Below are 12,476 nucleotides of genomic sequence, written 5' to 3'. Positions count from 1 at the left end.
AGCTTGAAGATAGGTTAATAGAAAATTCCCAAACTGAGAAACAGATTTTTAAAAAGAGAAAAAAAAAAAAAAGAACATCTAAGAAATTTGTCACAATTTTATAATTACATAATGGGAACACCAGGAAAAAAGAAGAAAAGTAAATAGAGCAAAGTACGTGATAAAGTAATAATAAAAGAGAAGTTTCCAATTAACGACAGGTACAAAACCACAGACCCAAGAAAATCAGGGAACACTGAACAGTAGAAATACCAAATTTAAAAAAACAAAAATCTAGACCTAAGTGAATTATATTCAAACTGCAGAAAGCCAAAGAAAAATATGACCTTGAAAGAAGAAAAGGGAAGAAAATCACCTAACCTTCAGAGAATAAAGGTAAGAGTATAAGGTCTGTAGCATAAATATGGTAAAAGCGGTGAAAATGACATTGAATATCTTGTTCAAGTTCAGCATTATATATTTTGCAAAGTGAGTACTTTGGTCATTATCACTGATGTCTGGAACTCTGAGGGCCATATGGAGAGTCTTGATGAGGCCTTATATTGTGACTTTAGTATATGTAGATAACTATTTAATATATTGATTTATATTTTAGTTGTCTGTTAGGTAAGAGATTCCCAGAGCTCTTTACCCCAAATGGGGTGACCAGTTAATGCTGCCATTGGCCAGACCAGACATTTAGAACATTAGTACTGGCCCAGGAATCTATAAAATTATGCAAGTAGTGCTATGCAGCCATCCATAAAGTATATGAACTCCCATTGCTGTTCATTCAGTTGACCTCAGGGGACTTGCCAGGTAGCCAAGGAGTCTGGAAGAGAGGTGACTACCTTCTAGAATGTGGTGTATGGCAAGGTACTGAGGACAGGGAAGACAACCCCCACCTATAGGTGGATATAGGGCCCAAGTTTGGCTTCATCCTTCATAAGCAGGCCTTGGCGGGCATTCTGAGCTATAGGCATGCTCCTTTGATGACCAAAGGCACAATAGGCAGCTGCATGCAGAGGGTTACTGCCTCTGGGCCTGTGAAAGCCTCTATTTTGAGAAGAGCAATTTGTTGCCAGCGACTCCACACTAATGACACAAGCAGTTTCTTGCATCGAAAGCTCATAGTCAACTTATGGCTATCATGGATGTTCCAAAGAGGAGGTTGCTAAAGCCTCCTCAGGGAAGGAGCCTCTTTTTGAGGAGGAGGCATTAGTGGGAATGACTGTTGTATTGCAATTTTGACAGATGCTAGAGCCTTTTGTTGTAGAGTACCCAGTCAAAGAAAGCTTATTTGCAAGTAAAACCATATAAGGACTTATGCAAAATTTGGAAGTGAAGGATAGGTTGTCTTCAGAAGCTGAAACAGTGGAAAAGTTGTTGGACTTGTTTTAATGTTGTGGACACTGACAGGATCAACGGCTATTTCTCAATGCTGGCAAATATGGCGCAATCCTTGATTTACCAAATAATGTCTACAGATTTAACAAAGTTTGTAAAGCCTAATATATATCCATGTTTTTTGTGAGTTCCTCTGTGAGTGATTCTATGTCCTGAATGAGTGTATCAAATGAATCTCCCTGAAAGAGGATATAATGAGTGTGGTGTCGTGCCTGTGCTCTTGGACAAAGTTGAGTGAAGTTAAGCTCTTGCTTGCAAAGATTGTGTGGTGTCAAGGCTTTGAGGTACCCCATGGGCACAAAGAGTTGAAAGAAAACTTCAGCTGAGGGGCTGTTGAAAGAACACTGAGCAGAACATATTAGCCAAATCTATAACAGAAATTTTATCAGTTGCTGATTAGATAGAGTCAGTAATTTCAATGATATTGTATATGGGGGGTTCAGTGTGAGCCACAGCATTATTGCAATAGTCTACTATGAGGAGCCACTTTTTCTTTCTAAGTTTAAGAACAGGCCAAATTGGACTGAATGAAGAAGCAGTGAAGATAATTAGCTTTAAAAAAAGAAAGTCTTGAATAGTGGGTTTTAATGCTTGAAATCTATTTTAATTTACACTGGGCCATAACATATTAACTGGGGGAAGATCTCTGAGGTCCTATTTTATCAAGACGACTTGAAAATTCCAAAGACCAATTTAATTTTAACTTACTACTCATTGCATAACAGCAATGCCTACTCTGAGGTATTTCAGTGTACTGGGTTCTACAGTAGTGCAGAATTTAGGCAACATAATAGTTCTGATGGTCAAGCAGAGGCACACCTATTTGTACTCTATTTTATATTTTGTAAGTCTTTTAAGAGTATAAGAAGTACCTTGCTTAATATTTAGAATCCCCAGGTATATCTCTAATTTGACCCTCATGCTGTGAAGATTAAAACCATGAAGAGTTGCCAGTGGGTACATTTTGACAGATATTAAGGTTAATTCAGATCCAAAGTTGTTGAGTGCTCACTTTGGCAGCACATACTAAAATTGGATAGATACAGAGATTAGCATGGTCCCTGTGCAAGGATGAAAGCAAATTTGTGAAGCATTCCATATTTAAAAAGAAAAAAAACAACAACACAAAGTTGTTGAGACACAAAAGTCAATCAGTAGCCTTTTATCTTTTGTTATATAAATGATGTTAGTAAATTTTATCTTTTGTTATATAAAATAATTTAGTAAATTTTGGATTGGGTCAAATTGTGGACCTCTGTTTCAGTTTTCTATACCCACGTTTCTATTTTTATTTTATCCTTCTTTTCTGTTTTAAATTGTTGTTGTTGTTGGATATATTTCAGACAAATTTCTCTCTCCCTTGCTCATATGCATGAGCTTGTTCCTCCAGAGAGCCTCAAATTAGCATCTCCAGGGTTTGTAGCCTCCCCATGGCAATGGTTGCAGTCATGGGATTGAAGCTGGGCTTATGTTGGTTTTGAATTAATTACTTCAGTGTGCCACAGGGGTGGCATGAGTGCTTTTCTCTATAATCTTGAGGATCAAGATCTTTGTTGTAACAGAAGCATAGACAGCAGCAGCAGCAGAAGTATATTTATGAGTCTTAGTGAGCCCTGTGCTCTTAGATGTATAGACTTCAGCATTCCAGATAATGACTGCATTTTTTTTCTTTCTCTTTTTTAAAATTCATTAGTGGCGCTGTTTCATGAGTGACCAACTGATGTGCCCATATCTTGCATAGAGTACAAGACTTGCAGCACTTTACAGAACAGAGGTCAAAATGTGGCTGAGACACACAGTGAATTGGTAACAGGTGAGACTCTTTCCCCTAAACCTATTGTCAACTAGTTTTATTCTAAATACACAGATATTTCCATGTTGAAATGCATAACCCAGGGCCACTAGAGAGGGCCCCAAGCATGTATGACTCTCCTTCCAAAACCAAATACTGAAAATTCTGACTTAGGTCAGATAAATATATAATAAAGTTTCTATAAAACTCAACAAATGTAGCTCAGTGCAGCAAAACTCAAGAACAAGTTTGCCAGAAAGAAGTGGAGCCATGCCACATACAATGCTTAGTGGCTTCTAATCAGCTAGTGGAAAGATTTATTACTTATATATGGGGCTATTTGGGAAGAGTCTCCCAAGCAGATTTCAAAAATTGCTTGCGAGAGGAAGGAAAGGAGGCTGACTTGGAATTTTCATTGACTTTAGGGGGTGTGTCAGGGTGGGAGGGTCCTACACATGGTCAGGAGCTTGTGTGGTTTAATCTCCCAAGATGACAAATGAGAAAGCATCCAGGCTTTCTTATTAGGTTGCCCAGAAGGGAAGAGAGAAGTGTTTAAAGCCTGATAGATCAAGCAGGCAAAAAAATCACTAAAGTATAGTTGATTTAAGAATATTATCAATCAAATTGATCTAATTGACATGGGTAGAATACTTCCTGACAATAGAATACACATTCTTTTCATACTCACATGTAACATTCACATTCTTGGCTCCCAAAAAACCCTAGCAAATCACAAAAACTGGAAATCATACGAGGTATGACTTCACATAGTAATGCAATTAAATAAACTAGAAATCAGTGAAAAAGACAGCTAGTAAATACAATTCTAAATAATATATGCATCAAAAGGAAGTTTGAGGGGAAATTTAAAAATATACCCAAATGAAAGTGGAAAAAACAGCTTATCAAAATTTGTGGGATGCAGCAAAAACAGTACTTAGAGAGAAATTTATAGCAATAAGAGCATGTATAAGAAAAAAAGAAAGATCTAAAACCAGTAACTTGGGCTTCCACCTTAGGAAACTAGAGAAAGAAGAAGATTTTAAGTATAAAACAGTAGAAGGAAAATATAATAATAATAAAAAAGATCCCCAAAACAAATAAATTGAAAACAGGGAATCAAAAGCAACAAAATTAAAGGCTGCTTCTTTGGAAAGATCAATAAAATTGATAAGCACTTAGGCTATCCAGAGGGCGGGGGAGACATATTACCAATGTTAGAAAGAAGGTTCATCACTATGGCCTCATAGACAATAAAAGAAAAATAATATGAATGTCTATTCCCACAAATTTGATAACTTAGATGAACTTTATTAATCCCTATAAGACAAAACTATGAAAATATACACAATCAAAGATCAATAATTTGAATAGGCCTATATCAATTATAGTAATTGGATCAATATTAATGATCTCCCCAAAAAGAAAGCAGCACAGCCTAAGTTTCACTGGTGAATTTTACCAAGTATTTAAAGAAGAAATAATGCCAAATTCTATGTGATCCTGCCCGAGGAGTGGGGAGGAAGCAGAGGGTTACTTTCTAATGTATTTTATGAGGCATGCATTACTCTATTACCAAAACTGTATAAAGCCATTACAATAAGAGAATAACAGACCAATACCTGTTATGAACATAGGTGCAAAAATTCTACACAAAATATTATCAAATTGAATTCAACAATATGTAAAAAAGACTTATACGATGTATACAGTGTCAACAAAGAATAAATAAGTGGATTTATTTAAGATATTTAAGGCTGGCTCAACATTCAAAACTTAACCAATAGGATCAACTATGTCAAAACTAAAACTATTGGATTATATTGATTGGCAAAGAAAAGGAAAAAGAGTAAAGAAAAACTCCCAAATTCAGGATCTAGACTTCCTGCATGGCAACATGAGATATTCTGCAGACATACTCCCAGTGATACTGTTGAGAAGTGGTTTTTTTTAAAGATTTTATTTATTTATTTGACAGAGACACAGTGAGAGAGGGAACACAAGCAGGGGGAGTGGGAGAGGGAGAAGCAGACTTCCTGTGGAGCAGGGAGCCAGATACAGGGCTGGATCCCAGGGCCCTGGGATCATGACCTAAGCCGAAGGCAGACGCTTAATGACTGAACCACCAAAGCGCCCCGAGAAGTATTTTAGAAAACAACCACTTAAAATCTGTAGAAGTGGTTCTAAGATCATACAACAAATGAAGAGACATTTATTTAAGAAAATTTCCTAAAGCTCAGTAGAAGAAGGGAGAGTCTATGGCATCTAAATCATGATATGATCCCTGACAGCTTCCAGCCCAACATGACAGAAACTCCACTGCAGATGAACATAGCTGAGAACACAGAGCTCCTTCTTCCCTGATCTCTAGGTCAGAAGGCTACAATATCTTCCCAGGAGGCACACGACAACAACAATTCTCATTCTGCCCCGGTAATTTGTTGCAGAGGCTAAATTCCAGGTGAGTGGAGCTGAGAGGTAAGGGCTCCCTTTTCTGCCTACCTCCCACTCATTGGATGCAGGCTCCACTTTGGCTGTAACATGTTGAGAAAGGCCCCGATAACCCTAGCACAAGTTAATTTGTAAAGGTTTGCAGATCCCCAAGCATACACTCTGCTGAGTACCTAGCTTAACAGCATGGGTTTCAATCAGAGAGAAGCCTGCCACTGTCCCCGCTGCCAGTTCTAGAGCCATGGCTCAAAGATTTTGCCCAGGCGGAGGCAGGCCAAAGATTTTTCCAAAAGAACCAATTTCATTTGCAACAGAATATTTGTTAAGTCCAAGCTTAAGATGATATCAAACATTATTAGAGATTGTAGTGAAAAGCAATTTAGGAAGAAACTAGTAGATAACTAGAGATATAAGGTAACCCCAAAACGAGCTAGTTTACCACAGAGAATCAGAGAAAAAGAAGTGGAAAGAGAGCCCTCCTGAGGTCAGAACAAATCTTAAACACTGGCCTCAAAAATTGAGCCCAATTTAGTTGGTTCGTTTTGTGAAACAAAATATCGCAGGGCATTATTGAAAATAATAGAGTAATAATCCTGCAAAATGAAAGGAGCTTAATAGTTGGGTGTGTTGAGGAAAATAGGCAAAGAAAACCCTACAAATAACACTATCATCTCAAGTTAACTGTGCATTCCCAAGGCTGCACCTTCCAAGTAACAACATCAGAGACTTCACACAGCAAAGAAGAATCAGACTTATTTATTTATTTATTTATTCATTCATTCATTCATTTATTTTTAATATTAAATGTGCTTTTTAATTTTTTTAAGATGTTATTTGTTTATTTGAGAGAGAGAGAGAAAGCACGTGAAACAGAGAGAGAGCACGAGCAGGGGAAGGGAGAGGGAGAAGCAAACTCCCCGCTGAGCAGGGAGCCTGACATGGGACTGTATCCCAGGACCCTGGGATTATGGCCTGAGCCGAAGGCAGCCGTTTAACCAACTGAGCCACCCAGGCGTCCCGAATCAGACTTTATTAAAGCAAGCAATCAAGCGACTGAACAAGTAAACAATGAACAATAACAAGCCTTGGGTGGGGGGGGGTGGAGAACAGTATTCAGAGTTGCTACAATATATTATATAAAAAAGTCCAATTCCTTACAAAATATTTTGAGACATGCATAAAAATGGGGAAGTGTAACACATCCATGAGGGGAAAAGAAGGCAACAGAAACTGCCCATGAGATCTACTAGAAATAGACAAACACTTCAGAATAGCCATTATAAATATGTTCAAAGAACTAAAAGAAAGCATGCCTAAAAAAAGAAAGGAAAGTGTGAGGATAATGGCTCAGCAAATAGAGAATATCAGTAGAGAGATAGAAACATATAGACATACATATCTCCAAATGGAAAATCTACACTAACTGAAATTAAAATTCACTAAGGGACTCAATAGTAGATTTAAACTGGCAGAAGTAAACATTAGCAAACTTGAAGATAGATTGACAGAAATTATGAAATCTGAATAGAGATAAAAAACAAGAAGGAATAAAAATAAGCAATCTCAGCAAAATGTGGGGCCCCATGAATCATACCAACATAGCAACATACATGAATGGGAATGCCAGAAAAGAGGCAAGAGAAAGAAGCTGAGGAAACACTCAAAGAAATAATGGCTAAAAAGTTCCCAGATTTGAAGAAAAACTTTAACCTACACATTGAAGAAGCTTGAAAACCTCCAACTAGGAGAAAGACAAAAAGATCCCAAACTTGTATCGTAATAAAAATAATGAAATCCAATGACACAGAGAATATCTTAAAAGCAGCGAAAAGAAAAATAAGTCATCACTTAGAAGGAAGCTTCAAAAACACTAAGAGTTTATGGCTTATCATAAATAATGGATGGAGAAAGCAGTGGGATAACATATTCAAAATGCTCAAAGGAAAAAAAAGAAAAGAAAAAAAAAAAAAAACCTGGAGCCAAGAAGTCTGTTATCAGTCTTTTAGGGCTTCCATAACAATTTACAGCAGACTGAGTGGCTTAAACAACAGAGATTTACTTTCTCACAGTTCTAGAGACCAGAAGTGCCAGATCAAGTTCTGGCAGATTCAGTTTCTGGGGCAGGTTCACTCTATGGCTTGTAGATGGTCCCCTTCTCAATAGGTTTTCACATATATTTTCCTCACTGCATGTATGAAAAGAAAAGAAAAAAAAAAAAACCCACAAGGGAGAATTCTTCCTCTTCTTACAAGAAGTCCTATGGAATTAGGGTCCCACTTTATGACCTAATTTAACCTTAATTACCTCTTAAAGACTTAACCTCCAGAAATAGTCACATTGGAAGTTAGGGCTTTAACATTTACATGTTGAGGGGACATAATTAAGTCCATGGCAAATCCTATATTCAGCAAGCTATATCTTAAAAATAAAAGTAAAATGAAGACATTCCCAAATAATAAAAATAAAAAAAATTGTTGCAAGAAGAACCAGCTTTCAAGAAATACTAAAGGGAGTTCTTCAGGCTGAAAGCAAATAACCCAGACAGTAACTGGACACTACATGAAGAAAAAGAGCACCAGTGAAGGTAATTTTGTAATTTTAAAGGATAGTATGAGTTCATATTTCCTTGCTTTTGTTCTCTTAAGTGATTTTAAAAGCAATTACATAAAACAATATGTATGTAATTATACTGTTAAGCCTATAACATATAAAAATGTAAAGTATTTGCCAATAACAGCACCAGGGACTAGGGTGGGAGCAAAAATCTATAGGGCTAAGGAAATAGTTCCAATAGTAACTTGAAGCCACAGAAAGAATGAATAGAAACAGGAATAAAATTAAGAAGGCTAATATAAGAAAAGCTATTAAATATATACTTGCTACCCTTTCTTCTCTCAGCTTCCTAAAAAACATAAGATTATATAAAGTAATAATTATAACAATGTATTGTTGAGCTTATGACATATGTATGATTTAACATATATAATAATAATACATATTATCTCTTCCCAAAGTAAGGAAAGAGAAGTTGAGCTATATAGGAATAACATTTCTGAATCTCATTGTAATAAGCTTAACATATAGTAAAAAATGAAGTAAATTTTGCTAAGTTAAAGTGTATATGGCAAGCCCTAGAATAGCCACTAAAGAAAAAAAACTCAGTACAATATAGTGAAAAAAATTTAAGAAATTAGAAAATGTTACATTAATTTTCACTTAATGCAAAAGAGAGCTATAAAAGAGAGAGAAAGAAAAAATAAGAGATGGCATATATAGAAAACAAAAGGATAAATGGCAGGTATATCTATCTACATTAATAATGTTAAATATAAATGGGTTAAAGAATCCAATAAAGCCAGAGATTGTCAGACTGAAAAAACAAAACAAAACAAAACAAGATCCAACTTAAAGGATGGAAAAAAATATATACATATTATGCAAATAACAACTATAAGAAAGCTGGAGTGGCTATACCAATATTAGACAAAATAGACTTTAAAACAAAAACATAATTGTAGATATAGAGGTGGAAATATAAGAGCCAAAACTATAAAAATCTTACGGCTAAATCTTCATGACCTTGTGTTTGTCAACAGAGTCTTAAATGTGACACCAAAAGCACAATCCACACTAAAAAATTGGATAATTTAACTTCATCAAAATTAAAAACTGTTGTGCTTAAAAATATACTATCAAGAAAGTGAAAAACTGTTGTGCTTAAAAATATACTATCAAAAAAGGGAAAAAATATTTGCAAATCATATATTTGATAAATGATGTGTGTCCAGAGTAATTCTTACAACCCAATAATAAAAAAACAAACAAAAAAATTAAAAATGGATAGATGATTTGAATAGACATTTCTGTAAAGAAGATATGCATATGGCCAATAAGCACATCAAAAGATGTGCAACATCATTGGTTAGAGAAATGCAAATCGATATCACAATAAGATGCCTCTTCATACCCAGTAGGGTGGATGTAATCATAAAAATTAGACAACTATTGATGAGAATGTGGTGAAATTGGAAACCTCATAAACTGCTGGTGGTAATGTAAAAGAGTGCAGTCACTTAAAAAAACAGACTATAAGTTTTCCAGAAAATTAAAAATAATTACAGTTTTCCCTGGAAATTTGACTTTAGGGATATACCCAATAAAAATAAAAATATATCTCCAACGAGAACTTGTACACAAATGTTCATCACAGCATTATAATCGCTAATATGTGGAAAATAACCCCAAATGTCCACCAATTGATGAATCAATAAGCAAAATGTGGTATATCGATGCAATGGAACACTATTTGGCCCCCAAAATGAATAAATTATGTATATATGATGCTACATGTATGAACTTTAAAACATAATGTTAAGTGAACAAGCAAGTCACAAAATACCACATATGATTCCAATGTATGAAATGTTGATATTTGGTAAATATAGGAAAAAAGAAAATAGATTACTCGTTTCTTAGGCCTGGGGCAAAAGGAGCATGAGAGGTAATTACTAAAGGGTACAGGTTTTCTTGAAGAGATGATGGAAAGGTCCTAAAATTGCTGTGATGATAGCTGCAAATTCTGTGCAAATACTAAAAGCTATTGAATTGTACACTTCAAATGGGTGAATATAGTTTGGATTTTTCTCAACTTGGAAATATCCTGAAGCTAACATCTCACCTAATGGTTTGAAACTGGGAGCAAGATTGGGAGTTAAGGATGAACTCTCTTATTCAACATTATGCCAAAAGCCTGCACTAGGACAATACACAAGAAAAGTAAATCAATTGTATTCAAATTGAAAAGGAAGCTATGAATCAGTCCTTATAAGCTGACAACATTTTGGTCTATATAGAAAATCTCAAAGTATTAACAAAAAACTGTTGGAACTAATAGGCAAATATAGCAAGCAGGATATAAGGTTTATATACAAAACTTAACTTTTTAGCTTTCCTGTATCCTAGCAATGAACAATTGGATTTTGAAGTTTAAAAACATACCACTTACAATAGCACACTAACAAAACTTATGGTTAAATCTAACAAAATATGTACATGATATACATGTAGAAAAGTATAAAACTCTGAGGAAAGAAGTTGAAGTTGATCTAAACCAATAGAGTGTTCATGGATTGGAAGACTCAAAATTATTAAATGTCAAATTTTCTTAAGCACTTGATCTATAGACTCAATGCAACACAAAAGTCTCTACAAGACGTTTTTTAGATATGAATAAACTGATTCCAAATTTATGGAAAGGTAAAAACTTAGAATAGCCAATACAAAACTAAAGAAAAACAAAGTTCAAGGACTAATACAACCTGATTTCCATACTTATCATAAAGCTATAGTTATCAAGACAGTCATCAAGACAGGGAGAGAATAGACACAGATCAAAGAGAAAAGACAACCAGAATGAAACCCAAACAAATAAATTCAACTGATCTTAGAAAAAGAAACAAAGGCCATTCAATGGATGTTTATATAATCCCCCCTCCAAAATGAACTGAGACACAGAGCTTACATCCTTGGGAAAAGTTAACTCAAAATGGATCATAGGCCTTAATGCAAAATGTAAAATACAAAACTTCCAGAAGACAACAGAAGAGAAAATTTGTGAGGTTTGAGGTTTTATAATGAGTTCTTAGATAAAATACTAATTGCATGTTCCATGATAGATGAAAAGAAATAAAAAGGAAAATACACACACACACACACACACACACACATACACAAACACAACTTTATTTTTTATAGAGCACTTTTAGGTTTACAACAAAACTGAGCAGAAGATCCAGAGATTTCCTATATGCCCACTGCTTCCCCCCTACCAACATGCATAGCCCCCCTCATAATCAACATCCCTCACCAGGATGGTACATTTGTTAAAATTGATAAGCCTATAAAATTAACAAGTCAGGAAACGACAGATGTTGGCGGGGATGCGGAGAAAGGGGAACCCTCCTACACTGTTGGTGGGAATGCAAGCTCATGCAACCACTCCGGAAAACTGTATGGAGGTTCCTCAAAAAGTTGAAAATAAACCTACCATACGATCCAGCAATGGCACTACTGGGTATTTACCCCAAAGATACAAATGTAGGGATCCGAAGGGGTACGTGCACCCCGATGTTTATAGCAGCAATGTCCACAATAGCCAAACTGTGGAAAGAGCCAAGATGTCCATCGACAGATGAATGGATAAAGAAGAAGTGGTATATATATACATTGGAATATTATGCAGCCATCAAAAGGAATGAGATCTTGCCATTTGCAATGACATGGATGGAACTGGAGGGTGTTATGATGAGCGAAGTAAATCAATCAGAGAAAGACATGTATCATATGACCTCACTGATATGAGGAATTCTTAATCTCAGGAAACAAACTAAGTGTTGCTGGAGTGGGGGGTGGGGTGAGAGGGATGGGGTGGCTGGGTGATAGACACTGGGGAGGGTATGTGCTATGGTGAGTGCTGTGAATTGTGCAAGACTGTTGAATCACAGATCTGTACCTCTGAAACCAATAATGCAATATATGTTAAGAAAAAAAAAAGAAGATAGCAGGAGGGGAAGAATGAAGGGGGGGAATCGGAGGAGGAGACGAACCATGAAAGGCGATGGACTCTGAAAAACAAACTGAGGGTTCTAGAGGGGAGGGGGGTGGGAGGATGGGTTAGCCTGGTGATGGGTATTAAAGAGGGCACATTCTGCATGGAGCACTGGGTGTTATGCACAAACAATGAATCATGGAACACTACATCTAAAACTAATGATGTAATGTATGGTGATTAACATAACAATAAAAAATTGATAAGCCTACATTGACACATCACTATCACCAAAAATCC

The 12,476-nt window shown here is 35.8% G+C and overlaps 1 non-coding gene across 1 annotated transcript; it reads left to right on the top strand.

The window, feature by feature from the left end:
- Window positions 1–2,392: 2,392 nt before the first annotated feature.
- Window positions 2,393–2,491, top strand: LOC118536222 (U6 spliceosomal RNA). The gene has a single exon (XR_004917560.1). It is a non-coding gene; the product is annotated as a U6 spliceosomal RNA (small nuclear RNA).
- The last annotated feature ends 9,985 nt before the right edge of the window (window positions 2,492–12,476 follow it).

This window comes from Halichoerus grypus, chromosome 5, assembly GCF_964656455.1.
Source record: "Halichoerus grypus chromosome 5, mHalGry1.hap1.1, whole genome shotgun sequence".
In the NCBI taxonomy this organism is placed as follows: domain Eukaryota; kingdom Metazoa; phylum Chordata; class Mammalia; order Carnivora; family Phocidae; genus Halichoerus; species Halichoerus grypus.
Note: the sequence above shows the minus strand (reverse complement) of the source record. Positions and strands in the feature narration are given on the sequence as shown.